The sequence below is a fragment of the Camelus ferus genome, chromosome 14 (genome assembly GCF_009834535.1).
Source record: "Camelus ferus isolate YT-003-E chromosome 14, BCGSAC_Cfer_1.0, whole genome shotgun sequence".
NCBI lineage: Eukaryota > Metazoa > Chordata > Mammalia > Artiodactyla > Camelidae > Camelus > Camelus ferus.
This window is the reverse complement of record NC_045709.1, coordinates 43,427,055-43,441,223: the sequence shown is the minus strand read 5'-3', so window position 1 is coordinate 43,441,223 and position 14,169 is coordinate 43,427,055.

Below are 14,169 nucleotides of genomic sequence, written 5' to 3'. Positions count from 1 at the left end.
ACAACTTTTGCAAGAAACAATCTCCCCATATGAGTGGCAACCAATTCATATTGCTTACTCCCATCCTTCTTCTCTTTCTCTTGTTTTTCTGCTTAGCAAAATCTAGGTCATGTGAATTCAAGATACAAGGGTTTTATTGAATATAGTTAGTTGAAATGAATACTAATGAGCAAATATTCAGTAATTGACAATAAACCAAACATTTTCCTCTGAAACCACCGTATACAAGCTTCTTCCTACTTACAGTTTTCCACCACAGACATATCAACCAATATGCTCCCACATAATTTATCATTTTGTTCCTTCAAGGAGTAATAAGTATATTAACTCCTTAAGAGTGAAAATTCGTCCTATCAGTTACCATATCCATCATTAGGCAATGCCTGTATCTCATCTATGAAAAGTCACAATTTAAACTGTGTTCTGTGAACTAAATGACAATCTTCACCAACTAGCCCGTGGTAAAGAATAGGTGAGACACAGCAGGGAGCCACAACATTGAATGTTGTTATGTTGCCATCAAAGCTCAGAGACCGTTAAGCACTTTCTTAGTCTTGGGGACACAAGGTGTATTTAAGTTGATTTACCTTTTGAGAAGGCAACCTGATATATTCTAGATGGCTAGACTCTCCATAGAGGTAGGTTATGGAAGTGGCAAGTTGCTAAATTTCATGGGGTGTATATCCCATCTTCTAGGACAAAGATGTTTTACAGAGGCATCCTGTGTAGTTTATCCTAGCTTCCTGTATAGCTGGTTCTACAAACATCATTTTATCACTTAGTGGACCAGCATAAATTCTCCTAGTCCCTGTGAATAAATTATAACACCTATCAGAAGAGTTGTTGTGGCGCTGAGACAAAACAATTAAGGTATATTCTTACACTACTAGGTAAAATTAAACTTATTTTTATTGTTAGCTGAAAAAGCATTTGGCACTCTATAGCTGCAAAAGAGAGTCTAGGGGACTGTTCTGATTTTTTCCAGCAAAGAAAACATAACTGGAATGGCTGCTATTATATTGAATACACCATCTGATTAAGATTATAATAACACATTGCCAGAATCTAGAGACTGTCTGATATCAGAAGAGGCCAAAGTGAGCCAAAGTAACTGGGTAAGGAATAGAAAATGCCACTTCGGAATCCTTTATGTTTTCAACAGTGATGCCAATATTGGCAGTTTCTCCAGGGATTTAGTGTTTCTTTCCTGGTAGCAAAGATTTGGATGCAATCCTGCTTAAGCTAGAATCTTGAAAACAAGAGTGTAAGTAAGTATACACATATCTATAAATTGTGAATGATCTAAATTCATTTCCCTGATCAAGTTTTGTTAATGAAAATTATGAAAATACTGAAGTTTTTGTAGCATAGACTTTAAGTTTGAAGTTTTACATGGTGATTAGTACTCTGTGTTAGGCTGAGATCTAATTCAGTTTCTATTTCTAATGGGTCTGCAGGAATGATGTTGGTGAGATTGTAAAGGAGGAGTTAAGTATCTTAGGTGAGATAGTTAATGATTCTGTAAACAAGACAGAAACAGTGTCATAAGAGAGAAAGGAAGAGTTGTTTTAGTTCCCAAGTGACTCTGAATAGTGTTAGGGGAGTTCTGGCAATCAAAACCACCTGAATTTTCATAAATTTTTCCATTACAGCTTTAAGGATTCCAAATATCCTCAGTTAATATTCCAAATTCCACTTACCAATTTTGTGAGGCTTTGAATACACTAGTCTAATTGAGTAACACTCAAGATCAGACTCTCCAGGATCAGATTATTAATTATGTAAACTCAGTGATTTTTATGTGATAAAGAATATTTTGGAGCAGTCACTGAAGCTGTCAAGTATTCTGGCCAGACCTTGAGCAAAATTTAAATCTTAACCATATAGTTTTCTTTCTAAGTATTTTTTTATGTTCATTTAAATAATATAAGTAAAGTAAGTTTAAACAAGTTAAATAACTTTATAATAAATTATATAAATTATGTTTATATAAATTGTATAAAATATAATAAATAAAGCTAGTGTGTTCAAATAGACACTTTTGCCTCTTTAAGGACTTGCATGCTCTTTGAGGAATGATTAGTTCATCCCTTTATTAAAGATAATATTTGTGACTTCTCATCCAAGTTATATTTTCTGGCACTGCTGCATGTCTGAACATGCACGTTTAGTCTCGGGAAACAATGGGGAATACGAACAGTGATGGAGAAGATAAAACTGATAGTTTTCCAAATTAATAGTGTAATTTTATTTTAAGTTACATAATAAAATAATAATAATTAGCTGGTCAAAACAACTTTAAAAATAAAATGAAATTATGGACTAGCTCATTGTTTTTGAAGTTGTTTTGGGGGACATAATCCTAGATGTTTTTTAGAAAAAATAAAGAACATTTCCTACCTTTTCAGAAAAATAAAAGACCATTCCCCAGGAACGCTAACACATTTCCTTTTAAATTAATGATAGATCAAGATTTAGGTCTAACTGAAAAGCTACTAGATGCATATTTCTAAATTTACTATTATAGAACTGAAATAAAAATAATAAAAATAAACAATTTTATTATTTTTTAAATTCCTAAGCATTTAGTTTTTATCACAGTGTGTTTGTCAAGGGATGAGGTATCATTCATTATCCTCATACTAGAAATGACCTAGTGTTCAAATCTAAGACAGTCTAGCCAATGAGAGAGAAGGTCTAAGTTACTTTACACATATATGTGTGTGTATATATATATATATATATATATATATAGGTATATGTGCATATGAATAATACATATGCAAGAGTAGTTATGTATGAATAATGTATATCTGTGATTAATATATATTTATGTATATACACATTACTTACATATAGTATGTTTAGAGACAACTAAAAGAAAATTTATTTAGCATTTGGTAGCAAATTTAGTTGTAATCATTTTCCACTGCTGTAGAAATAACTTTGCTCTCTAGTAATACTCTTCATTACTTATTGCTCTAAAATTATTTTTTATATTTGTAGATTTACATGTAAATAGTCATACTTAGAAATGTGTTAAGTGCACCCTCAAGGTTTCAAATACTTCAGAATTAGTTTTCACAATACATATAAAAAGCATTATGACCTTACTTTAATTTAACTAGATCATTTATCATTTGTAAGAATGATATTTTGTAGAAGGACAGGTCACTCTGGTAAGTTACATTCACTAAAGCAAACACCATAATATGGAAGGAGGTGAAAGTTTGTATCAAAGAGATGCAGCTTTATTATCTTCAGGGAAAAGCAGTTAAGTGTTCCCATATGGAATAAATATTCAGTGCCTTCAACTTTTCTCTGAGTTCATAGATGCTGAGTGAGAAATGTGCTTATTTAGTAAACCACCTTGTATTTATGTCAGCCACAACTAAGCACATTTATAGAAAGAGCTTTAATGTCAACTGTAATATTCCATTTGTCCACAACATAAATCCGCAGTATGAGATGTTTTTTTAGATAGGTAGCTCTTGAGTCTTCTTTCTGGGAACAGATAGGGATAAAGATAGAGTAAAGAATTTAAGAGAGGCAGCTTGCATTAAATCCCAGGTTCCCATTTCACAGCACTCTGACAGGGCGTAGGATAAAGTCAAAGACTAAATGGAGAGGGGAAACAGAGGAAACAGTAGCATTTCAAAATATTGAGAGAAATCTGGAGTGTTGACAAGAATATATAAAGGACAGACAGTTATACAACAGAAATGCTCTATTTCATTATATTTGAATCTCAAATTTACAGATTTGGTGCTACCCTAATTCACATGTTAAAGAAAAATTGTCTTCCCTAGTACAATTCACGTCCCACTGTCCTTGCATCAGACACTATAAACTAATGTCCCTAGAAAACTGGAAAATTTTCCCCATTTTACCAAAGCCTAAGTAGCAATTACATTGAATCCAGAGTTGCTTCATTAAAAATTTCTTTGAGTCATTGCCTTTTTGTTGTAGTTATACTTGCTTTATAGTTAAGTAAAAGGTTGGAATCAAAGAAATGTATTTGTGTTTAATTCATTCCCGTACCATACCTGAAAGATGCCACTGGGATTTCTATTGAGTGTCAAGAATTCTGTAACACTAATATTTTGTGGAAAAGAATAACTTTCAATTAGGTGCAGGCAAAACACTCTTGAATTCTAGTCCCCATCATATAAATTATTAATTCAGATAACATAATTCCCATCAGTATTAAACAATTTTCTTGTTGCAGCTACTTGAGGTTTATCTTACTGCCATTGTATGCCCACACATGTGAGTGTGTGTGTAATCCCACTGGGTGAGGCAGCCCGATTAACAGCCCAGCATCCTAATATAAGCATATAAGTAAGCAGTATTCAGAGGTTAGTAAAAGCAGTCTCTATTAAAGGAAGCAATGTGTCATGTTTCTCAAGAACCCTGTTTCTGGAATCAAGCTGCCTGGTTTTAAACTCTGGTTTTAACTTTTTACTAGCTGCCTGAACTTGGCCATGTTACTCAAAGTTTTTTTTTAAATTTTTAATTCCCCCATTTCTAAAGTGAAAGTAATAATAACAGTTACCTCTTTAATGTAGGATTTAATGAGACAATCTAAATGAAACATATTTTCTGGAACATACTAAATGTCGGGGGTACACATACATATATGCTCTTTTTATATTAGGTATTACACATTTTAGCTATTTTAGTTTAGTTTTTTTGTTCTTTTAAAGAAGGTTCTTTTTAACAGTAGTCTAGGACCTCATGATACGGAATTGGTCTAGTATATAAGGCAATTGCTGACGACTATGTCTGAGGCTGGTATCTGGGACACAGTGACTGTGTAAGCTGTCCCCAAGCCGCCTTCCACTCAACCAGCTGGGCTCCAAGCTCTTATCCTGAGATCTGTCACCTGCTCCCCAGAGCCTGGGGCTCCCAGCGGGACCTGACGAACCTGTCTCACATTAGCCACTTAAATGACTAAGCCTCAACCCTTGGTTTCTCTTCAGCTTCTCTCTGATGCCTGTCTCTTTCAGCTTTTGACTCTCTCAGTTCGTTCTCTTTTTTACATGATTTACAATGTGACTTTCCTTACACTTAAGCATGAAATATTTTCATAACCACTTTCATGTCAAATTTAACAAAGGCTAGTATATGTGTCAACGTTTTTGGAGAATTTTCCATTGCATAACCTTAACATGTGATCTGTTCCTACTCACCCCCTCCTTTTGTGACTGTTTCATATTTGCACGTAACAGAGAATTTTGTGAATTCTTGTTAATAACTCTGCTGGTGCTCTTCGATTTTTATATTACCTTGCAGTATGTTAAACACTTTCACATAAAATCACCCATTTCTCATGAAAATTGTCTGAGTTTGTTAGAGCAAGAATTATGGATATCCAGTTTTACAAATTAGGCCACATTAAGACTCAGCTTTACTGGATTACCCTGGTTCTTAGTACAGAAATAAAAGAAATCCACAATTCTAATTTCTAATTAAATTCCTTTATCATGCATAGCATTAATAAGCAAATTCATGCTAAGTAGTGGCATGGCTCCTAAACATGCAATTATTTTTATGATTTGGATTATATATTCACTATCACTACTATTACTATTTTTTCCTATTCTTGTAAAAGGCAAACATTTTTTTCTGGATAATGGTTATACATGTCAGAACATTATCCCATCAATTCCTATGTCATGACATTAACTGCTTATGAATAGGAAGCCTATCTCATTCATAAGCATATTCCTAATACATTATATCATAGCACATCACATCATATTATCTGTATAGCATGAGTAACAAGAAGTAACTTGAGTCAGGTACTTAATGTATGCCAAGAGTTTTAATTGCTATGTTTCCTAGCTAGACTTAAAAAAACGTTAAATTATGAATATAGGAAGATAGAGCAATCAGACAAATAAGAGTGAAAACGTCTCTGTGCTTTCTTGGAGGTACAACTGGAGAAGTGAGAGAAAAGTTGAATCTTATTCTTTTTCCTGTCCCATTGCATGAATTTTATCTGTAGAAAGGATGAAACGGTCTTAATAAACATCTAAGGCCAAAGAGCAGTCAAGAGTGGCTCCAAGAATATTTCAAGATTGTATCAAAAATACCAATTTAAATAAAAATGATTATGAAAAAGGACCTACTATCAGAAAATAATAAGTGCTCTCTAGAAAGAAAATGATCACAATATTCCATTTAAAAGTGTGTTTAATTATCAGAAGTTTTAGAAATCAGGTTACAAAGGTAATTTTTTTTTCTTTCAATATGTTCCTAACCAGCTGGGACAGTAAAAACTGCTGGATAGTCACTGCTGAGCAAATGAATGCTTTGTTTTTAGAATAACAGGTCAAGAATTTTGCCCCACAGTAGTAAAGCTGTGGATGTTCACTCAAAAGGGGCAGACTGTGGCACAGAAGCTAGTGACACTGGACTCGCTGTGAGCCTCTGGCAAGTCATGAAAAGATGTGAAATGCTCTCAGATCCTCAGATGAAAGGCAATACAAAGTGAAGATGGATGCTTTGAAAATAAATCATAATTTGTATTGTAATTTTATAGTTTAAAAAACACTTCAGAAAAAAGTGAGAGCTGGAATGGATATTTTGCAAGTGGATTTTTACTTACTTCTTTTCCCTAATTAAAATTAATATGGCAACAAATCATTTTTAGAATTCCTTTAATATTAGTTCTCCCTTTTACATACATTAATATAAGACATTTTAGAAGTGCTAAATCCTGGGCTTTTGCAGTCTCATTCCCAAAATATTGTGTCTTAAGCCCTTCCCTTGGGACAAAATAATGACTGGGGTGTGTTACAGGGTGGAGAAGGACTGACTGTAAGATTTTGTCTACATTTCTTTGTGTTTCTCATTAATCAGTAGTCAATTTAATCAGCATAGTAAACCCAATTTGGGGCAATAAAAGCAGTTTCTAGTCAATGTCTCATCTCTACTTCCCTGTAAGAGTTTGTCTCAGCAAAATCTCTCAGAGAAGACAACAATGTCCTTGTATCTACTAGGTCCCCCTGGAGAAGAAAAGAAATAAACAACAAAAAATGCACAGAAGAACATCCAAGGGAAAAAAGAAAACAAATCCCTGTGAGATTTTTGCTCTTTTCTTTCAGCTGACACTGTAGGTGTGATAGACTGTAAGGGAGATTCAGCAATTACACTTTCCCACTGCATTTTTCTTTAACACATACTACACACTCCATCCCCAAACAAACCATCTAAAGTTCTAATAATTGGTCTAGTTTCTGCCCGTAGCAGTCATGAACTTTCTTCCTTTTGTATACAGTTCAATGTGTGTCTGTAATTTGATCTGAAAATGAGTCAGGAAGTTATTCCCACCTGAAATAAATCTTTGTCCTCTTTGGTAAATTAGGGGGACCTGAGACCAATCACCAGATGATTCAGAAAGATCTCCAATCCCAGAGAGTGTTAGCATATGCAGAGTTATATTTTGGCAACATCTGTGTTGAACCTTCTTTCCCATAATTTGCCATATCCATCTTCCCAGTTCCTCCTCATTAGAAGACAATAAATTCAAGGACAAGTCATTGCCTGGTTGAGCATACAATCTGATCAACATGTTCACTACCTATTTCCGTGGCCTTCTTTCAAATACAGGTAATTAGTCTGTAAGGCCCTCAGACTTGCTTTTCCAGAAAGCCATGTTTCTTTCAGCACCCCATCATTGTCACCAAAACTGTCACGGACTGTCAGGGGTTGGAGATTTCAATTCCCTGCATTCTAATGGACACTTGAAGAAAGAAGTCTTCAGGGTTGGAGGTGAAGTTCAGCTTGCTGTTCACCACACTCACATAGCAGGATGCAGATTATCAGTGTTTGGCCTGGCATTTCCTGAGACCATATTCCCAGGGGGGTATGACAGGTGGGTCAGATGACACTCAGTTGTATTACAGAGAGGGAGCCTGAGCTTAGGGAAATTGAGTCGTCTGTAATGGGCAATACACACTTCTGTTCTTTCCCCGATGGGACGCATCACCTTTATTATACTGGACAGTAAATGTACTTGTTATTTACTCTGAAGGGAGTTACTCTTTTTCTTCCAAGGTATTTGCTGTATAAACATCTTGAAAAATTTAATCTGGAACATAAGGTAGTCAGTGCCTGGCTTGCATGATATGAGGAAATGTAAGAGTCCCATGGAGAATTCCCTCCCATGTGAAACTGAGCAGGACCCTGTGGGGCCTACCCCAGGAATAGACCATCCCTATTTCCCCCAGTCTCTTGTTTGTAGAAAGCTTTACCTCCTAGGCGTTCCCAGAACTCCAAAGAGGAGATTTAATCAGAGAATTGAGAAAATGCAGAAACAAAGGAAAGTAGTCAGGCAAGATAAAATAATAGTTTAGCCATAAAACAAAGTGACGGACACTTAGTTCCTTCTCAAGGGCTATCGATAATACCTTGTGCCAAATCCTTGAGTTGTTTTGCAGGTACTAAAACCCCCACCAGGAAGAGGAAGCATGTTGACCACAAGCACTAGATCCCACACTGTTTGGAACCAGAAAATTATCATTGAGATTCCCCAAATACCACCCTGCTACCTCACCGCTAACCAATCAAAATAATGTCCAGGAGCTAATCAGTCACCCTGCAACCGTCACCACTACTGTTGCCTTTAAAAACCCTTTCCTAAAAGCCTGCGGGGACTTCTGGTCTTTTGACCACTAGCTGCCCTTTCTCCTTGCATGATGCCCCGAAATAAACACTGTTCTTTCCTTCACCACAACCAGGTAGACTGGCTTTGCTGTGCTTCAAGTGACCCAGAGTCTCATTCCATAACACATGGACTTACTCATATAAAATCACAGAACAGGCAGAAGCCTCCCTGATAATTGATATTTGTGTAGCATGAATGGAGTAGTGGTTACCTGAAAATGTATACTTCTCAATAATTATAAATGATTGCTCTTAAAATGGATGCATTTTATTATATACAAATTAGACTTTAGAATTATATTTTAAAAATCATCCAGTAGGTGAGTTTAATAATTGTATATATTAAAGCTTTTGAACTGGGAGCTCAGAAAAACAGAATTCAGGTATCACCATTTCAAACTTGCACTGTATTGACGTAAGTGATCATTAATAAAAGTGTACATACAACATGCCTAAAGTTAGAAAGCTGAAACAGTTCATTTATTAAATTTAAATCTAGGTGATCTGGTAGTTCCAATACTGTGACTTTTTTAGGTGCCCTTCAGGACTTTCAAACACAATGGCACCCATCCCATCCCTCATTGCTGCTTATGTAAATTATATGCATCATGAAGTATACAGGTTACGTGGTACTTTCCAATGGAAGGCTTTCCTTACAAATTTGCTACATTCTCCCTAATCTAAAGCTACCTTAGATACGCTCTCAGAGAACACTCTACTTCTCTTTTGAATCACTTTTTCAAATAGAATCTATTTATTTATTTATGTATGTATTTATTTATTGGCTTTAATTTTTTTCTGCATATAAAATCATGCCTGAATCATACTAAGGACTCAACAGTTTTAAAGTAATAAATTGGTACCATCGTATATGCACACTCTAAAAGCCTTTCCTGATTGAAATTTTTGTCCTATTATGATTGTTTCCTCCTGGGAATGCGTTGGCCTCTTGTGGTCATAGTGTCCATTGCCCTTACTTTGCAAGACTACTTAAGAGTGACCTACTAAAAGTTCATATTTTAGTAAGAAGTACTTTTATATCAGAACATAGAAATTTAAAGATGTTTATGAGGTTATTTTCTAAAAAAATAAAATAAAAATTCTCTTTCAGTGATGACCTTATTCAATGTAGAATTCTAAATGACACACTTATGGTATGACATTTCCTTGTAAAAAGAACACTATAGTCATTATCATTGTTGTAAATCTCTCAAATTCCTCAGGGTGTATCACTGGTACTGAATGCATGAATACATTACACTTGAAGCTGGATGTTAATAAAATCAGTGTCCAAATAAACAATGTATCGTGGACACTTGACCATATAATTGTAACATAGAAAATGTATAAACTGCTTTAATGCAACTAATTAAAGAATCCTTATCAGCATGATAAAACATTCCAGATTAAAATTAAGGTTGATTTTTTTAAATTCACTTCTTAAAAATTTAGAAAATATTTCTAAAAAGTCATATTCTTGTGACACTGGGAGACGACATTTTACTTACCCTGGTATTTAAGGCCTTGCAATGATACTCATGTTCTGTAAAACAATTAGGTTAATTTTATCATTTTCCAATTCTATTATTCTGTTGGTTATAAATCACTTGAGATTGATAATTAATTTCTAATCAAGGTTCACTGAACAACAAAACGGTTTCATATCAATATGAATCAGCAGATTGATAATGTTTTATTTTAAATTGATACTGCATAATAATTTGTATATTATACCAACAGATGATAAAAATTGCTTACATTTATAGCCATTTTTGTTTACTTTAAAATGTAAGCTATTTAAGAGTACAACTGGAAATGTTTTTGTTTTGCATGTATTTTAATTATTTAATTATTATCTCCATATTGGAGAGAGGAATTTGAAAAAGAAATGAAGCATATTAAAAGAAGAAGAAACATAATTATGACTTTTAAATTCACATTTTGGCTTACAGTTTATATTCATCTCTTCATCTCCTTATGTTTTAATATTCATTGTCTGTCTAGGTGTCTGGTCCTGGTTACATAGTGGTAAAGACTTATGACATAGCCTCTGACCTAAAGATGCTTATTACTTTGCACAGATGAATTATAAATAAGATGAGGGCAAAAGTAACAAAAACAAAAAACCCCAATAAAACCAAGCAGAGTGGGAAATAATTAAAATAATAAGTTTTACTTCATCTTTTTATTGATTGAATCAACGAATATATTTTAAAGAGTATATGGCTGGCAATGTGTTAAACACTGAATATATACTGATAGGAAAAATGCAGAAACAGTTATTTAACTCACTCAGCTTACTGTGAAATATACCGAGGTATATGATTAATTAAAGGAAGATGTAAATACAACCTATGATATATGCATGGAAGGGGCAAAAAAAAAAAAAAAAAACCAGGAGAGATGATTTGTTTTTAAAGCACTTTCTTCCTAGAAAGGAAGATTTAGGATGAGGGGATGTCACCCATTTCAAATAAATGAAATCATGTCTATTACTTGAGTGTGGCAGGTATGCGGAGAGCTAATGAAAAATATTATTTTTGAAGGTGCTCAGACAAAGCACTGAAAGTTTTTGAAGCATGAATTGAGCCTAATTTATTGTTTGAAAGAGATACTATTTTTTTTGCCACATGGAAAGGAGTCTGGAGGGTGGAATAACAAAAATGTATCAATTTCTAAGTATAATATTATAAACTATCTCCTATATATTTAAGTTGCACAGTTATGAGTTGAAAATATGTATCCACCCATGTAACCACACCCACAATCAAGATACGAAATATTTCTATCACATCAGCATATTTCCTTATGCCCTTCCAACCAACCTCACTTCCATCCCGGCCCCCACAACCTGTGGTCTGCTTTTTGTCACTCTAGATGTACTCTGCGTGTTCTAGAGTGCCTTATAGATGGAATCTTACAGTATGCACTCCAGTTTCTAGCTTCTTTCACTCAGCATAATGTTGTTGCGATTCATCTCTTGTTATTTGCATCAGTAAGTGGTTCCTTTTTATTGTTTAGTATTATTTCATTTAATGATTATACTTCCATTAAGGATGTGTGCATTTCTGTCTTTTATTTGATTTCTATTTGATTTTATTTTAAGATTGATATTATTCTTTAAACCTCAGTGATTTTAAACAACACCAATTTACTGTTTTGTAGTTCTGTAGGTCAGAAGACCAGTTTGGCCTGACTAGTTTTTCTGCTCAAAGGTTGAGATAGCCAAAATCAAGACATTGACTGGCTGGGTTGGTACAGGTAGGCTCTGGGAAAAATTCTCTTCCTAGGTCACATAGACTGTTGGCAGAATCTGGTTCCTTAAAGCTCAGAAATAAGCTTTCTGCTTCCTTACTGTCAGTTTACGGCTTTCCTCAGTTCTAGAAGCTTCTCTATAATCCTTACACATGGGACCTCATTTCAGATTCAGCCATGATGCACCAAACCCTTTCAACACATGGAATCTCTCTGACTTCATTTTTTGCCATAAGTCTCATGCTTCCGGACTGAGAAATTTAGCTGCCTTTAAGTGCTTATGTGATTAGATTGGGCACACCAAGATAATTCAGGGTTATCTCTGTATTTAAAGGTGTCTAACTTATCTGCAGAGTTCCCTTTTACACCTAACATAGATCTTCTTGGGCATCAGGGGTTAAGACGTGGACACTTCTGCCTCTTCACCTCTGTTGGACCTACTGCACCTCCTTTGCCTGTGCCATTTAGGGAGAGCCATAGATGGCACATAATGTTTGATAATGAGCCATAGCAAGTCTTTGCTAAAATATACATCATTTTCTTCCTAGCTACAGTATATGAGGAGTCAGAGTGAGTGCCTTGCAATGGTCCAAACTGCACGTAATAGCTGCCATATGTTTACTTTTTTGGAAGCATAGGAATTTAGGATTGTCAATATTGTTTATTTTCAATGGAATTAAAATTCCTTCTTTGTGTGATGACTTTATTTTGACTAAGTCATAATATTTCCATAAACTGGTAAATTTCTTAAAGCAAAATTTTATTACTCACTCATCTTTTACTCATAATATTAAAAAAGCAGATGTTCAATTAAATAATTTTGAAAAGTAATTATTTAACTAAGCAGTTCATAATTAATGCTTATTACTGGAGTAGAAATTTTAAATATCTTATTTGGGGATAATTGGTGATGTTTGAGCTGGTTGTCTAAATATATGTAAGAGATCTCTAAGGAAGAGATTCATCCTTTGTAAGAATAAATCTTGCATTTCAGTCCTTATTTTCATCTCACTAACTGTTCATTTTTTAAAATATTTCCACTGTTTTGTTCCTCAAATAAAAACATACTTGTTTTATTTATTCTACTCCCACCCCTAAAAGATGCCCATATCCTATACCCCAAACCTTGTGAATATGTTATGTTCTATGACAAAGGAGAATTAAGATTGTAGATGGCATTAAGAGTAGTGATCATCTTGGATTATTCTGGTAGACCCAATGAAATTACAAGGGTTCTTTAATGGAGGGATAACTGGGCACAGGTGACAGTTAGCTGTTCCAGATTTTTTATTGGGGCTTTTCCATCCCACCCATTTTATTGGTGGATTTACTATTGAGGTCTCTTATTATAAATACAAGTCAATGCACATCTTGTTAGTTTGCACATAGGTTTTATTGTTTGTTTAGTCATTTGTTTTACGTTTTTTCTTACTGATGCATTTTATCTTCTGAAGTGACTATTTATGTGGAGGTTGTACTAGATTACTTACTAGAAATGCATGGATTGTGTTTAATATTGTTTCAGTTTTCTCTTTAAAGAATTACTTCGTGTTAAACAAAATGTGCAGCCTCAATTTTCATTTTTAAGCCAAGATGTGCTGACTTGTTGAAAACGCTTTTTGTATGGATCAGTTACCCTCCCTTTCTAAATCTCCGTAGTTGCTGTTCAGAGCCCAGAATTTCTTGCTTACTGAGATAGCCCCTATTTTTCCCCTTCCATTTCAAGCATTCTCCACATATGGAGTGAACTTTTAGGGAGGGAAGGTCATGTTATATATGGCATTAATCTTAAAATAAATTTCAATTCTTTACACGAGAAGCCTTTTCTCAAACCTCTTTGTCATGTCCTCATGCTAAACTCATACACTATTTCTCTTCCCATAGTCTTTAAACAAGCTACATTCCCTGGAACAAAGAATTTTGCATGTCTTCTAAAGTTTTTGTGAAACAGAAAATAGCAAACTTTAAGAACCCATTTACAAAAGAAACCATTCTTTCTTAGAAGTAGTGATTTGACTTTTTAAAATATCACATCTGCACTGAAAAAAAATACACCTTATTATCTGGTAACTTTTTTTTTTTTTAGTTAAAATAAAATCTCAGCATCCCTGAGATTAATGCTTTTACCTACCACTACCAATATTCAACTTGAAGTAAAAGTTACTATATGTGAAATATTTTCCCCAGGTGGCTGGATTTACTGACCCTGGATGATGGATGAGCATTTATGCACTGCCTTGA